This window comes from Gorilla gorilla, chromosome 12 (genome assembly GCF_029281585.2).
Source record: "Gorilla gorilla gorilla isolate KB3781 chromosome 12, NHGRI_mGorGor1-v2.1_pri, whole genome shotgun sequence".
Taxonomy (NCBI): Eukaryota; Metazoa; Chordata; class Mammalia; order Primates; family Hominidae; genus Gorilla; species Gorilla gorilla.
In genome coordinates this window covers 76,052,070-76,069,189 of record NC_073236.2, presented here as the reverse complement: position 1 = coordinate 76,069,189, position 17,120 = coordinate 76,052,070, and the positions used below count along the sequence as shown (strand labels likewise).

The window sequence follows — 17,120 nt, the reverse complement described above, 5'->3', positions numbered from 1 at the left end:
TGTTCCTTTGGAGGAGGACAGGCACTCTGATTTTTAGATTTTCCGGTTTTTCTGCTCTGTTTTTTCCCCATCTTTGTGGTTTTATCTACCTTTGGTCTTTGATGATGGTGATGTACAGATGGGTTTTTGGTGTGGATGTGCTTTCTGTTTGTTAGTTTTCCTTCTAACAGTCAGGACCCTCAGCTGCAGGTCTGTTGGAGTTTGCTGGAGGTCCACTCCAGACCCTGTTTGCCTGGGTATCAGCAGTGGTGGCTGCAGAACAATGGATATTGGTGAACTGCAGATGCTGCTGCCTGATCGTTCCTCTGGAAGTTTTGTCTCAGAGGAGTACCCAGCCGTATGAGGTGTCAGTCCACCCCTACTGGGGGGTGCCTCCCAGTTAGGCTACTTGGGGGTCAGGGAACCACTTGAGGAGGCAGTCTGTCCGTTCTCAGATCTCAAGCTGTGTGCTGGGAGAACCACTACTCTCTTCAAAGCTGTCAGACAGGGACATTTAAGTCTGCAGAAGTTATTGCTGTCTTTTGTTTGTCTGTGCCCTGCCCCCAGAGGTGGAGCCTACAGAGGCAGGCAGGCCTGCTTGAGCTGTGGTGGGCTCCACACAGTTCGAGCTTCCCAGCCGCTTTGTTTACCTACTCAATCCGGGGCAATGGCGGGCCCCCCTCCCCCAGCCTCGCTGCTGCCTTGCAGTTTGATCTCAGACTGCTGTGCTAGCAATGAGCGAGGCTCTGTGGGCGTAGGACCTTCCGAGCCAGGTGTGGGATATAATCTCCTGATGTGCCATTTGTTAAGCCCATTGGGAAAGCACAGTATTAGGGTGGGAGTGACCCGATTTTCCAGGTGCCGTCTGTCACCCCTTTCTTTGACTAGGAAAGGGAATTCCCTCACCCCTTGCGCTTCCCAGGTGAGGCGATGCCTCGCCCTGCTTTGGGTCATGCACGGTGCACTGCACCCACTGTCCTGCACCCACTGTCCGGCACTCCCCAGTGAGATGAACCCGGTACCTCAGTTGGAAATGCAGAAATCACCTGTCCCAGCTCACGCTGGGGGCTCTAGATCGGAGCTGTTCCCATTCGGCCATCTTGGCTCCACCCTCCTGGCTAATTTTTTGTATTTTTAGTACAGACAGGGTTTCATCGTGTTAGCCAGAATGGTCTGGATCTCCTGACCTCATGATCTGCCCACCTCAGCCTCCCAAAGTGCTGGGATTGCAGGCATGAGCCATCTCGCCTGGCCAATAGCTACCCATTCTTAAACAGAATGGGAAATTTGGCCGGGCACTCACGCCTGTAATCCCAGTACTTTGGGAGGCCGAGGGGGGTGGATCATTTGAGGTCAGGAGTTCAAGACCAGCCTGGCCAACATGGTGAAACCCTGTCTCTACAAAAAAAAAAAAAAAAAAAATGACCTGGGCTTGGTGATGTATGCCTGTAATCCCAGATACTAGGTAGGCTGAGGCCAGAGAATCACTTGAACCCTGGAGGTGGAGGTTGCAGTGAGCCAAGATCGTGCCCCTGCACTCTAGCCTGGGTAACAGACCGAAACTCCGTCTCGAAAAAAAAGAATGGAAAATTTAGCTGCTTTTTCCCTCCTCCATTCTTACCCTCAGTCCCATCCCCTTCAAGCTTTGGTGCTATTATCATATTTGACATTTTATTTGGGGGCTAGATTCATGCACATTTCATATCTAGTCATGGGTGGTATTGGATTATGCTATGCAAAATATTCCCAATAAATAGAATCAATTTCAAGCCACCAGAAATACATTAAACTTATGGAAACTTCCACCCCAAGGCCTGCTATGAATTTAAGTCTATGGTCTATGTGGTGCTAATTCCTAATAATTCCTAACTGCCTCTAAATTGTTTCAATTCTTAACATTGCTATATTTTCTTATTTCCTTAAGTTTTATTTTAACTTTTATTGTCCTGAAAGTTCTCATGATTTAATTAGCATATTTTCCATTCCTACCTTGGGATGTATGCTTCTAGAATAATGTATGCAGTTTTAGTTGCTGAACCTTAAGGAAATTATTGAAGATATTCAGGAGCAGAGAGTTACAATAAAATGTTTGACGAAGGGCTACTGCTGAGTAGGGAACAACAAAAATGATTAGAGCTTTTGGGTTTGTGAAAGCAATGATTCAGAGGGCACATGGTTAAAGCTTTTAAAATCAAGGGGTAAAAATGAGGTGAATCTAATTGTAGTATCCTTACACTAACACTAGAAGATTTCTTGCAACTTTTAAGAAATAAATTGAGAAAAAAAAGCTTGAGTTTCGCAATAGGAAATTTCATTAGGTAACTTCTTTTGCCCCTCCGGATCTACTTTTTGTCCTTTTCTACCCTGCTCTGGTCCTAGGAGGCTGATCTACACTGACCACATCAACAAGCACCTTTGCCTTCTGGCTTAGTGATGGGCTTGGTGAGTGGGGTGGCGATGAGCAGCACTGTGGCAGGAAAGTGGAAAATGGAGGAAAGTAAGATCGGGGTATTTATTCCCCAGCTTCCTCCCCACCAGGGTGCCCAAGGTTGGCTGAGTTTGTCTACTGAAAGCTAGCACTTGTGTCACACAGTTCTCTCCATACGCTTTGTGAGTTCTGGTAAACATATCTTCTCCTTTCCATTTCAGAATTATGAGCAGTAATAGCCCCTCATTGTTGCAAATTCCAGATACTATATGCTATTGCTGATTTCTGCAAACCCTGCTCGGGCCTTGTAAACAGTGCCTTGACTACTCTCAATTGCCCACATAGAGTATGCCCTCTCTTTCCAGACCCATGCCGAACCCTGACTGATGTACTAATTAATGGACCAAGAGATCTCTGTAACTAAGAAATAATAAGCGTAGAAAATACAAATGTTTAAAAAGTGACCATGGATAAGACACTAGCTCTGACTTTGGGAAAGAGGTCAATATTAGACCATTTTGCAATTGTATTGTTGGGGCCAAGGAGCACCTGTTGGGCTGAATGGTTGGGTGGAAGTAGGCTTTTTCTTTTGAGAGAATGAATGTTCCCACTATCAGTCATCCTTGGAAGTGGATAATCCCCATGTGGGAAATAAACTAAAACTATGGACTGTAGAAGGAGGGACCTCCACCTGTCTCTGTATTAGGGATCTATTTCGTCCTGGACTTTGAGGTATGAAAAGGCAGGCTCATGCTGGAGTAAGCTGTGCCCAGGGAAGCTGCAACATCAAGCTTCTATTTTTGTCAGAGTGGCAACAGGGACAACAGCAGTTCAGAGAAGGAAACAACCAGCATATTTTGATAAGAAACACCAGGTAAAGAACCCCTAGGCCCAAAAGGTATTACATCTTCATCCTAGACCCACCAAAAAGCAGGAATCATTATCAGGATGTTTTCTTTGGACCAAAGGAAAAAGTTTGTCTTTCCTGAGGCTGAAGTCAGGATAACAGTGGGCTTCAGTGGGTAGATATGAGAACATGACAGCAGAGCTCTCCTGAAGGTGAAAACAATGAGTTGAAAAAAATGAGAGAGGAAGCATGGGAGAGCTCTGTTTTAGACCAAATATAAGGTAGTACCAGTAAAGTTTCACATATAGTTGAAACCACTTTGAGAGAGGTGAATTTCCAGCAAGTGGGTTCATAGGAGAGAATACTGTAATATTTTTGGTATGAAATGGAAGGATACTTTCCATTGTAGTTATAGACTGGGAATCTGGGAATAAATGGGTTACAGAAATAGCTTCTAGGCCAAGCGCAGTGGCTCAACATACCTATAATCCCAGAACTTTGAGAGGCCGAGGTTGGAGGATCGCTTCAGCCCAGGAGTTCAAGATCAGCCTGGACAACATAGTGAGACCCCATCTATCTAAAAAACAAAACAAAACAAAATTAGTTGGGTCTGGTGGTGTGCAAATGTCCTAGCTTCTTGGGAGGCTAAAGGGGGAAGATCCATTGAGCTCAGAAGGTCGAGGCTGCAGTGAGCTGTGATGGTGCCATTGTGCTCCAGCCTAGGTGACAGAGCAAGACACAGTTCTTAAAACGAACCAACAAACAAACAAAACAGAAATAGCTTCTAATGGATTAGGTAAACCCTATGTGTGGTAAATTGATAGTACTTTCCTGATGGGAGCTGAAACACATTCCTGACCTTTTGGATTGATACTGGAGAAACCGGGCCCTCCCACAAACTCCCTTGCTACTGCTGCTGGGATCAGAATGCAGGATTTGGTGAGTATGGCAACATTTAAGGATTTTTTTTTTTTTATTGAGGTTGTGCAATTCATTCTCCCTATATTAGAGAGAGGAATAGTTCTTGGGGCTTTCACAAAGTTGATGTGATGCTCTGATTTCTATTTTGGCGTAATGGGACTTAGAATCTCATTAGGGGCCAAACCAAGTCTCATTAGTCATATGAGCTTTGCACGTTTACCAAAAACTTGTTCTATGCTCTGGTGAGAAAAGGAAGGGCCCGGTGTGCCAGCTGAAAGGATATTGCCTGACAACTTCCACCATATAATGTGGGCTTGGGCTCAGCTCATGTGGGCAGTGAACCCAGGTGTCATCCAAAAATATTGCCATGAGTTACCAATTTGCATCAGATGCATTTTCCAATATTTTTTGAAAATATTAAAAGTAGCAATATATTCAGTGTTTTGTAATAGCTCAAGGAGATAAATTACTGAAAGAGGAATATCAACTCCCATAGCAAGAATGATTTCTCCTGTCCTTGGAAAATGTTAATCAAACTTTAGAGATCTAACTAGCCTAATATCTTAAAGTGATAACCTGGGATAAGGAGAGATTGAGACTTAAGGTTTTAATATGAATTACTCTATGAACTACATCTTCCTGAATATGTTTGAAGCCTGCAGCATCAGGCTTTCTCCTGTCTGCCACTACCAGTTATCTATAAGTGGGTTCAAAAATTCCACTTCAGGGACATTTTGTTTCTCCACAGGCATAATCATTACTCTCAGGAATTTGTGAGCCCTCCTCAAGGAGAAGTCTTTTTCTGTGTGAAGACAGTGAGACCCCCTGTAGTGTGTTCTCATTAATCTGTTTCTAAGTAATCTGATCGAGGGTTCATCTGCCTAGACCCAAGTTGCCCTGCCTCCCTGTCCTCTTTTGACCTTTCTACTTAAACCTGATGTCATCTTCTCCAAGAGCATGTGACTCAGGCAGCATAATGTCAGGGATCAGGGCTGAACTATTATAGACACAGTGGATTAGCAGCCAAGGAGTTGTTCCTCTGACTTGGGCTAGCCAGGGTTCTCTGAGGATTCATTCTCTGGCAACGCTGCCACTCAGACTGTAACAGCTTTGTAATTTTGAGGAGTAATTCTGAATTACAACATGGCAGGATCCACAATGGATGAGCTCATCTTCTGGGTGCACTATGTGGGCATATTATCTCAATTATACTGACTTGAACAAAACCTCCAAGAAAGAGTGAGGTCTTTGTTTCTAATGTTTCCATTTTGATCCTGTTACAGTTTTAATTCCATCACACACCTCCATTCCATACACACCCCTTTGGGTCCTTTCATTCTTCAGAAAATCCTCCTCAGGTTCCAAGGGCTGTACCTCCCTTACCAAGACAAGTTCATTTTATGACCAGCACAGCTTTATCAAGCATAGAGGGATAGGAATGGTGAATTGTCTCCTACAGCCTTTCATTGGCACTGTAGGATGAGTATCATTCAGGGCTCCACTACATCTTCAATAGCAATGTCATATAAAAGGCAATGTCTATGGGAACATTCTGAAAACTGAACATAAGGCATGAATTTTTAAAGTCCAGCCTATTTCTACAATAGGCAAATTAGATTAATCTTCATACCAATTTACCCATAACAGAGTAGCAGTTTCTGGAAAATAGGTAGATGTCTTTCTACATCATAATTAAATGGTAATTAATTTGCTAACTTTAGTCAAACACTCAAAGGGTAGATACTTATGCTGACAAGAAGAAAGGGGCACAAACCTGACTTCTGCCAACTAGAATGTTTTTCAGGTTTTCCTTAGAATATACCTCATCAGAATTGGCTTCTTCATTTAAACCAATTCTCATCATTAGGTTTGAGGTTAATTATAGTAGGAACATAGCCAAAGGGCAATTGATTTGTGCTGATTGAAGTATCTCAGAGAAACAACACAGCAAAAACTTAAGTGGGCTTTGCGGCTAATTTGAGATTCCTTCCCCTGATATTTATAGAGATTGTGGTTATTGTCATTGTTGTTGTTCCAAGTATATTTTGGTTCTGTCTGTTCAGGAGCAGAGGACAGTCAGCTAAAATATCTTCGCTGCGAACAACTATGTATCTTTTTTATTCTTTTTTTTTTTTTTTTTTAGACGGAGTTTCATTCTTGTTGCCCAGGCTGGAGTGCAGTGGTGCCATCTTGGCTCACTGCAACCTCTGCCTCCCGGGTTCAAGTGATTCTTCTGCCTGAGCCTCCCGAGTAGCTGGGATTATAGGTACCCGCCGCCATGCCCAGCTAATTTTTAAAAATATTTTTAGTAGGGATGGGGTTTCACCATCTTGGCCAGCTGGCCAGGCTGGTCTCGAACTCCTGACCTCAGGTGATCCACCCGCCTTGTCCTCCCAAAGTGCTGGGATTACAGGCTTGAGCCACCGCGCCTGGCCTTCCTTTTATTCTTCAGAAAATCCTCCTCAGGTTCAGGGGACTATACCTCCCTTATAAGATAAGTTCATTTCATTAATGCTGTGGGTTTTCTCTTTCAAAAATAAATATAGAAAAATAGTTTGACAGTTCCTAAAAAGGTAAAACATAAAATTACCATACAACCCAGCAATTCCAGTCATAAGAACTGAAAACAGGTATGCAAATAAATACCAGCACTTTGGGAGGCCGAGGCGGGCAGATCACGAGGTCAGGAGGTCAATACCATCCTGGGTAACACAGTAAAACCCTGCCTCTACTAAAAATACAAAAAATTAGCCGGGCATGGTGGCACACACCTGTAGTCCCAGCTACTTGGGAGGCTGAGGCAGGAGAATCCCTTGAACCCAGGAGGCGGAGGTTGCAGTGAGCCAAGATTGCACCACTGCACTCCAGCCTGGGTGAGAGAGTGAGACTCCGTCTCAAAACAAACAAACAAACAAACAACAAATAAATAATAGTACACAAATGTTCATAGCAGCACAATTCACAATAGTCAAAGGTGGCAACAACCCAGGTGTCCATCCATAGATGAATGAATAAACCAATTGTGGTATATGTATACAATAGAATATTATTCAGTCATAAAAAAAGAATGCTGTGACATGGATGAACCTTGAAAATATTAGGCTAAGTGGAAAGAGGCCAGACACAAAGGTCACATATGGGATGATTCCATTTATATGAAATATCCTGAATAGGTAAATTCATAGAGATAGAAAGCAGATAGATGGTTTCTAGGGCCTTGTGGTAAGTGGGTATGGATTTTCTTTGTGGGGTGATAAAATATTTTGGAATTTGATATAGATGGTAGTTGCAAAATACTGTCATTATACTAAATGCCTTTGAGTTTTTCACCTTAAAATGGTTCATTTTATGTTATGCAAATTTTGCCCCAGTAAAATAATTTGAAAATAAATGCAAAACAGCACTTTGTTCAATTCTCTGCATTAAGTACGATGCAACTCAGAATACCCTTTCAGCCTTAGGCAAGAGGACTATAAGCCATAGGTAGAGAAACAACTGTTTGTACCAATTCCTGACAATGAGAAGCTACTTTAGCTACCTGTAACATGCCAGCTTCATAAAGAGAAGCCTGACAGTTCACCAAAAAGAGAAACAATACCCAGTCCTCATATTTGTTGACAGCCATTTCAAAATAGAAGAGCCATTCTTTTCTCTGACAGCTACAGAGCTTGAGATTAAATTTTTTCATGCTTCACAAAAAATGTACTTTCAATAGAAAAATGATATACTTGTTTTTATGAAAAGAATCTTGCAATTGGTGATCTGTAGAAGAAAAATAGCCTATTTCTGCTCATACATTCCATTGCATTTAAATTTTTAATACAAAGATAAAGTCAAGAATTCTCTACTTCTCAGCATCAGGAGGTGTCAGGATTGCCATTCGTCATAAAATCAGAGAGGCAAGAACAATACTTAAGGTTTTGGGACCTAGACCCAGTGAGGGCTAGGGAAATAAAGGAAGAAAAGAAAGACATGGTATAGGAATTTAGTATTTGAGGGATGTCACATGAGGTCGAGGTTGGTGATCTTCTGTTCTTCCTTCCCAGAGGAAAGAGGAAATGTGCTTAACTGCAGAGGGGTTTCTATTTGGCATTAATGTGTTCTTGCTGCAAGAATTAAAAGACATCAAAATAAGACACTAAAGGAGAGTATAATGTTTCTTCAGGAGACATTTTTAAGACTCAGGTTAGTAAGCGTTTCTCTGGGAAGCTGGTGGACTTAATGAGCTCTGAAGGGACAGTCCACTTCTCTGACTCTGGGAAAGCTGTAACAGATCAGGACAGAAAGGACAACTTCCTTTCTAGTAACTTAATAGACCTCTAGTAAGTTAATAGACCTCTCTGCCTGTATCTAACATAATTAATTGCTCCATGATTACTGTCTTATTGTCCTAACCTTAGTGAGGACAAGGATCAAAGTCACTATTGCAGTAAGCTCCTCCCTACCCCAGCTAAGTTTTGCATTCTCTGGTTTAGTTCTTTTTTCTCACAAATCTATTTGATCATCTCTGTGGCACTTTTGTCATTATTTTAAACCGCTTTATTGTCCTCAGAAGTAATCTCTATGATGGGGGAGCCCAACTTTTGAAAGGAAGTGTAAGTGCTATTTGAATAAATATGCAAAAATAATAGAATGCATTTTGTTTCTAGTTGCTATCATTTTATATAGGGTCACAGAAAAACCCTTGTTTGGAAGAGGTTGGGGTATGCAGTGTGGGGCCGACGGGAGGACAGGGAGCAAGAAGGAGATGGTATTGATGCACTGCCCCATGAGGACTTTATTGGAAAATAAAAACTGGCCCTGGGGCCAGGAATTCCTCAAATTAAATATTAAAGACTGATCTGACCAGAACTCTTGTGCTACATTTATATTTTACTAATTAAAGGTCAAAGGATTGAGTGAGGCAAAGAAACAACAAATAGTTTACTTACTACTACACAGCCAATCAGTAGCAGAACTGATGTTAGGAGTACTTTATTACGAATTCAGTGCTGCATGTACTGAACTAGGCTGCCCACATTTGGAAGCTCAGTTAATATAAAATAAATATATTATGAAGTGTCTCCTTTCAACCTTGTCCACTTCATCGGTATGACCTCTGGAGAGGCAGTGGTGGTTCCCATTCCTGAGGCAGCTCTCTTCCCTCCTTCTGTCTCCACTATATTCTGGAATTCACCTGCCATGGCATTACTCACTGTTGCCACCTGACTCTTGGAAATGAAGAATGCATCTTTTTGTATTCTTGCTGTCCAGCATGCCAGTGCTTCCTCCACGAATTTGAAAGACATATTGGCTGACCTGATGCGTAAGAAGCAGGCCAGAATTAAGACCTTCAGGCAGCAACATGGCAAGATGGTGGCAGGCCAAATCACTGTGAACATGAAAAATGATGGCACAATAGGCACCAAGGACTGGTACATGAAATGTCAGTTCTTGATCCTGATGATAGTGTCTGTTTTTTTAAGGTCATGGTATCCCTGAATGCCAGAGGCTGCTGCCCAAAACTAAAGGTGGAAAAGAATTAAGGGTGGCAAAGATGTGTCAGATGAGCATTTAAGAGAATACATCTCGAACAAACTCAGGACAGGTTGTCCCAGGCTCTGGCCATGCAGTCTTCTAAGGAAGACTGATTCATGGTATACCTGTCAGTGAGAGTTTGCTCTGAAACACCTGCCTAGTGACCCCATGTTAAGCTGACTGCTCAACTGTACAAGATTCTGTCCAAAATCCTCTTAGAGCAGAGCAAGGCCAAGAATCCTTGGCCCAATGTTGATGCCCACAGTTGGGTGTTGCTCCAGTACTGCGGTATGATGGAGACGAATTACTACATAGTCCTATTTGGGGTGTCATAAGCAGTGGGTATACTGGCACAGCACATCTGAAGGTGAGCCCAAGGCCTCCCTCTAGAGAGGTCCAAGTCCATGAGCACAGATGGTCTGATGAAGTTTGTGAATTCTTAGGGTAAAATTGAAGACTGTGGGGGAAACTGACTACCAGAAAGTAAGAAAGCTTAAAAAGAAAGTGTACTTTTTTTTTATTTTAGGAGGCCTTTGAAAACTTAAGATTAAATTGTATCTGAGGCACTGAAAATACATTTGAGGTAAAAATATATATTAAAACATTAAACAATGAATAGTGATCCCATATATATGATAAATATATGATATGATATATATGATATATATATGTCACATTTTCTTTCTCCAATCATCCATTGATGGACACTACTTAGGTTGATTCCATATCTTATTGTAAATATTGCTGCAATAAACATAAGGGTGCAAATATCTTTTTTATATAATGATTTCTTTTCTTTTGGGTAGATAGCCAGTAGTGAGATTGCTGGATCAAGGGGTAGTTCTATTTGAGAAATCTCCATACTATTTTCCATAGGGGTTTTACTAATTTATGTTCCTACCAACAATGTATAAGTCTTCCATTTTCTCCACATCCTTGACAACATCTGTTGTTTTTTAACGTTTTATTAATAGCCATTCTGACTGATGTAAGATGGTATCTCATGGTGGTGTTAATTTGCATTTCTCTGATGATTAGTGACGTAGAGCATTTTTTCATATTTGTTGGCTACTTGCATGTGTTCTTTTGAGAAATGTCTCTTCATGTCCTTTGCCCACTTTTTAATGGGGTTGTTTTTTTCCTTGTTGAGTTGTTTGAGTTCCTTGTAGATTCTATATATTAGCCATTTGTTGAATGCATTCTTTGCAAATATTTTCTCCCATTCTGTAGGTTGTCTGTTTACTTTATGGATCATTTCTTGTGCTTTGTAGAAGTCTGTAAACTTTCTAAAAGATGCTTCAAAAACGTACTTCAAAAAAATACAGAAAGGTTGAAAAACAAAAGATTAAAAAACTCAACTATGCTAGGTAAATACAAACCAAAAGAAGACTGGCTTATCAGTTACTGTTAGACAAAATAATGTTTTTTTAAAAACAATTAATATATAAAAGGAGAAATCCACCAAGGAGATACATTAATCATAATTTTATGGGTACTTGCCAATATAGCCTTGAAATTTACAAACAAAAATGAACAGACTTAAAAGAAGATATGGAAAATTTAGTCAGAGTCTTGACAAGGAAACAGTTGTCAAGCTTAAGAGATTTAACTGAAGATAATGTAATGAATGTACTATTTACAGAGGTGTATAGGTTGAAGGAACAAGAGGGACTATGAGGGACCGAAGAACTAGCAAGAGTGGCATGACATTACTCCCTCAGGCATGACAGTACAAGAGGTGAGGACAGTATTACTGGAGCCAGAGAGAACTGGAAATGTGGAGGAGGGGCTACTTAGAATGAGTTATAGCCATAGAGGATGGCAGCCAGAACCCTGGGTGGTGCAGGGAGGGAATGTGGGACAGAGCAAGCGACAGTAGTGAGAGGTTAAATACCCTGACCTCTTTTTCTGTCTGCTCTCTGATTTGATAGTACCAAGCCCACCAACAAAACCTAACTGAAAATCAGAGGCAAAAGAGGCTGGTAGAGAAAGGCCAAGAATGGATCTGATGTACAAATGGAGAATAACTGGCAAAACAATCATGGTGAGAAATTTTAACATCACTTTGTCAGAAACTGATAGACAAAGTGATCAAAAATTAGGCAGATACAGAATATTTGTTCAATACAATTAACAAGTTTGATTTAATAGATGTGTGGTGGGTGGGTTGTGTGGAGAGAGTGAGAGACAACTTGTTCCCAAGAATGTATGTTCCCATACATTCTTTTTGAGCGTATGAAATATTTCGGAGCATAATGAAATATTTATAAAAGTTTATAAATTATAAGGCTTATAATTTATAAAAGTTTATAAGTTATAAAAGTTTATAAAAGTTTACCATATACTAGGCTATAAGAAAATCAAATGCAGAAATTAACCTTAATTAGCCTTAGAAATTAGCCTTTCTGAGCGAAAAAAACAAGATGTGGAATGTTACCTATGTTATACTAGTATTTATATAGCAATCATCTATCTCTACTTATATATGCACAGAAAATACCTGGATACCCAAGAAACTATGAATAGTGGTTGCCCCTGGGGTAGATGGGTAATTGACCTTTTTCTTCTTTTTGGTATTCTGAATCTTTTATAATATTTGTGTCATTACTAAAGAACAAAAAATCCCAAGAAAACAACAAATAAAGCCCTAGTTTAAAAATTGCTAAATAGGCCTGGCGCAGTGGCTCATGCCTGTAATCCTAGCACTTTGGGAGGCTGAGGCGGGTGGATTGCCTGAGCTCAGAAGTTTGAGACCAGCCTGGGTACATGGCGAAACCCCATCTCTATAAGATGCAAAAAAATTTAGCCAGGTATGGCGGTGTGCGCCTGTAGTCCCAGCTACTCGGGAGGTTGAGGCAGAAGAATTGCTTGATCCCGTGAGGCAGAGGTTGCGGCGAGCCGAGATTGCGCCACTGCACTCCAGTCTGGGTGACAGAGCAAGACTCTACCTCAAAAATAAAAAAAACAAAACAACAACAAAAAAATACTATCCTCAATTTAAAAAAATCAATTCTTAAGGCAGACTCCTTAGCTAGTTTTGTAGCATGATTAAGAGCTGCCATGGCTTACCCGGTGCTCTGCCAAATTTCCACTTACCCTCCCCATTGATTTTTTTTCCTACATAGAAAATAACATTATTAAGTCTAATGTGTCTCTTTCCATTGACCCGTAGGTTGAGGTGATATCTGAAAAAATAAAAGCTGAACTTCTGAACACAAACAACATTCCTGTGATCTCTGCATATACATACTGTCTTGTTCTTTGGGAATTTCTGCTAGGGATGGCAGTCACTCCCATGGCAGTTAAACAGAAACAATACAGAGGAAAAATAAAATCATCAGAACAAGGAACTAAATATTAACACAGCCCACTGAAATGAATGTCAAGAATGGAGTATCTAAATTACCTTGTACATTTTTAAGCCAAGTTCCCCCAGTCAGAAACAGCTAGCAGTTCTCTGAGTATGCTGCCATACCTGACAGATAGTCATTAACCTGGAGCCTGAAATGTCAATAGCAGAGTAATATCTCATCTGACATTTCAAGTGTTAATAGGGACATTTGAACAGAAAACCCTGAATCAAACAACAGTTCTTTAACAGGCTTCCTTATACAAGGCAGAAACTACCTTGACAATTTTTGTTTTCACAATTCAAACACTGATTTAGATACACGAGTCAAGGAAAATTGGCATGACTGCATAAATGGGGCTGTCATTCAATTGCTTGATTTATTTGTTTGCAAATCTACAAAATGACAGTGAGCGTTCTTGATCTGTCCACTTCAGAGTGGTGTCATGAGGGGAGGTGCTCTGGCTGTTGTATATGCCAGCTAATGGAAATCATTCTTGACAACTTCCCATAACCAACCAGACAGCAATCTTGTCAACTCTGTCTCCTGTGTTATCTCGGGAACTTGTCTATTATGCCCCAAGCCTGATGCCCCAACTGCCACACAGACCACCATCTTTCCCACTTGGACCACTGTAATAGCCTCTTCCTCCCTGTACCCCTCTTACCCCTTCTAATCTCACTCCATAGAGCAGTCAGAGTGTCTTTTTTTAAAAAATATAAATAAATTTTTAAAATCTCATAACCAGTAACTTTCTCATTCTCCTGGCTCCAGCTATAATGGCCTTTCCATTTTTTGGCCTTGCCACTCTTTTTCCTATTTCTGGGCCTTCCAGCAAGCCATTCCCTCTACTTAGAATGCTTCCTTTTTCTCACCCACATATTTGGCTAATTCCTGCTTACTCTTCAGATTTCAAAGTATATGTCACTTCTTCATAGTCACCATCCAGTGTCTCTCTGCCCTTTTCCCTGGTCAGATTCTGCTATTATAAGCTCTTTTAGAATCTTTTTTTTTTTTTTTTTTTTATTATACTTTAAGTTTTAGGGTACATGTGCACATAGTGCAGGTTAGTTACATATGTATACATGTGCCATGCTGGTGCGCTGCACCCACTAACTCGTCATCTAGCATTAGGTATATCTCCCAATGCTATCCCTCCCCCCTCCCCCCACCCCACAACAGTCCCCAGAGTGTGATATTCCCCTTCCTGTGTCCATGTGATCTCATTGTTCAATTCCCACCTATGAGTGAGAATATGCGGTGTTTGGTTTTTTGTTCTTGCGATAGTTTACTGAGAATGATGGTTTCCAATTTCATCCATGTCCCTACAAAGGACATGAACTCATCATTTTTTATGGCGGCATAGTATTCCATGGTGTATATGTGCCACATTTTCTTAATCCAGTCTATCATTGTTGGACATTTGGGTTGGTTCCAAGTTTTTGCTATTGTGAATAATGCCGCAATAAACATACGTGTGCATGTGTCTTTATAGCAGCATGATTTATAGTCCTTTGGGTATATACCCAGTAATGGGATGGCTGGGTCAAATGGTATTTCTAGTTCTAGATCCCTGAGGAATCGCCACACTGACTTCCACAATGGTTGAACTAGTTTACAGTCCCACCAACAGTGTAAAAGTGTTCCTATTTCTCCACATCCTCTCCAGCACCTGTTGTTTCCTGACTTTTTAATGATTGCCATTCTAACTGGTGTGAGATGATATCTCATAGTGGTTTTGATTTGCATTTCTCTGATGGCCAGTGATGATGAGCATTTTTTCATGTGTTTTTTGGCTGCATAAATGTCTTCTTTTGAGAAGTGTCTGTTCATGTCCTTTGCCCACTTTTTGATGGGGTTGTTTGTTTTTTTCTTGTAAATTTGTTTGAGGTCATTGTAGATTCTGGATATTAGCCCTTTGTCAGATGAGTAGGTTGCAAAAATTTTCTCCCATGTTGTAGGTTACCTATTCACTCTGATGGTAGTTTCTTTTGCTGTGCAGAAGCTCTTTAGTTTAATTAGATCCCATTTGTCAATTTTGTCTTTTGTTGCCATTGCTTTTGGTGTTTTGGACATGAAGTCCTTGCCCACGCCTATGTCCTGAATGGTAATGCCTAGGTTTTCTTCTAGGGTTTTTATGGTTTTAGGTCTAACATTTAAATCTTTAATCCATCTTGAATTGATTTTTGTATAAGGTGTAAGGAAGGGATCCAGTTTCAGCTTTCTACATATGGCTAGCCAGTTTTCCCAGCACCATTTATTAAATAGGGAATCCTTTCCCCATTGCTTGTTTTTCTCAGGTTTGTCAAAGATCAGATAGTTGTAGGTATGCGGCGTTATTTCTGAGGGCTCTGTTCTGTTCCATTGATCTATATCTCTGTTTTGGTACCAGTACCATGCTGTTTTGGTTACTGTAGCCTTGTAGTATAGTTTGAAGTCAGGTAGCGTGATGCCTCCAGCTTTGTTCTTTTGGCTTAGGATTGACTTGGCGATGCGGGCTCTTTTTTGGTTCCATATGAACTTTAAAGTAGTTTTTTCCAATTCTGTGAAGAAAGTCATTGGTAGCTTGATGGGGATGGCATTGAATCTGTAAATGACCTTGGGCAGTATGGCCATTTTCACGATATTGATTCTTCCTACCCATGAGCATGGAATGTTCTTCCATTTGTTTGTATCCTCTTTTATTTCCTTGAGCAGTGGTTTGTAGTTCTCCTTGAAGAGGTCCTTCACATCCCTTGTAAGTTGGATTCCTAGGTATTTTATTCTCTTTGAAGCAATTGTGAATGGGAGTTCACTCATGATTTGGCTCTCTGTTTGTCTGTTGTTGGTGTATAAGAATGCTTGTGATTTTTGTACATTGATTTTGTATCCTGAGACTTTGCTGAAGTTGCTTATCAGCTTAAGGAGATTTTGGGCTGAGACGATGGGGTTTTCTAGATAAACAATCATGTCGTCTGCAAACAGGGACAATTTGACTTCCCCTTTTCCTAATTGAATACCCTTTATTTCCTTCTCCTGCCTGATTGCCCTGGCCAGAACTTCCAACACTATGTTGAATAGGAGCGGTGAGAGAGGGCATCCCTGTCTTGTGTGAGTTTTCAAAGGGAATGCTTCCCGTTTTTGCCCATTCAGTATGATATTGGCTGTGGGTTTGTCATAGATAGCTCTTATTATTTTGAAATACGTCCCATCAATACCTAATTTATTGAGAGTTTTTAGCATGAAGGGTTGTTGAATTTTGTCAAAGGCTTTTTCTGCATCTATTGAGATAATCATGTGGTTTTTGTCTTTGGCTCTGTTTATATGCTGGATTACATTTATTGATTTGCGTATATTGAACCAGCCTTGCATCCCAGGGATGAAGCCCACTTGATCATGGTGGATAAGCTTTTTGATGTGCTGCTGGATTTGGTTTGCCAGTATTTTATTGAGGATTTTTGCATCAATGTTCATCAAGAATATTGGTCTAAAATTCTCTTTTTTGGTTGTGTCTCTGCCCGGCTTTGGTATCAGAATGATGCTGGCCTCATAAAATGAGTTAGGGAGGATTCCCTCTTTTTCTATTGATTGGAATAGTTTCAGAAGGAATGGTACCAGTTCCTCCTTGTACCTCTGGTAGAATTCGGCTGTGAATCCATCTGGTCCTGGACTCTTTTTGGTTGGTAAACTATTGATTATTGCCACAATTTCAGCTCCTGTTATTGGTCTATTCAGAGATTCAATTTCTTCCTGGTTTAGTCTTGGGAGAGTGTATGTGTCGAGGAATTTATCCATTTCTTCTAGATTTTCTAGTTTATTTGCGTAGAGGTGTTTGTAGTATTCTCTGATGGTAGTTTGTATTTCTGTGGGATCGGTGGTGATATCCCCTTTATCATTTTTTATTGTGTCTATTTGATTCTTCTCTCTTTTTTTCTTTATTAGTCTTGCTAGCGGTCTATCAATTTTGTTGATCCTTTCAAAAAACCAGCTCCTGGATTCATTTATTTTTTGAAGGGTTTTTTGTGTCTCTATTTCCTTCAGTTCTGCTCTGATTTTAGTTATTTCTTGCCTTCTGCTAGCTTTTGAATGTGTTTGCTCT

The 17,120-nt window shown here is 40.6% G+C and overlaps 1 protein-coding gene across 3 annotated transcripts in view; it reads right to left on the bottom strand.

Annotated features, from left to right (window-relative positions):
* The window catches only part of LOC109025731 (proline-rich protein 36-like), a 195,243-nt gene that overhangs the window by 58,420 nt on the left and 119,703 nt on the right, over nucleotides 1–17,120 (bottom strand). For all 3 annotated transcript variants that reach the window (XR_010130113.1, XR_010130112.1, XM_063696145.1), the window contains one exon: nucleotides 3,737–3,831. The gene's annotated coding sequence lies outside the window, so the exon portion shown is untranslated. The remainder of the gene's footprint in view (nucleotides 1–3,736; nucleotides 3,832–17,120) is intronic.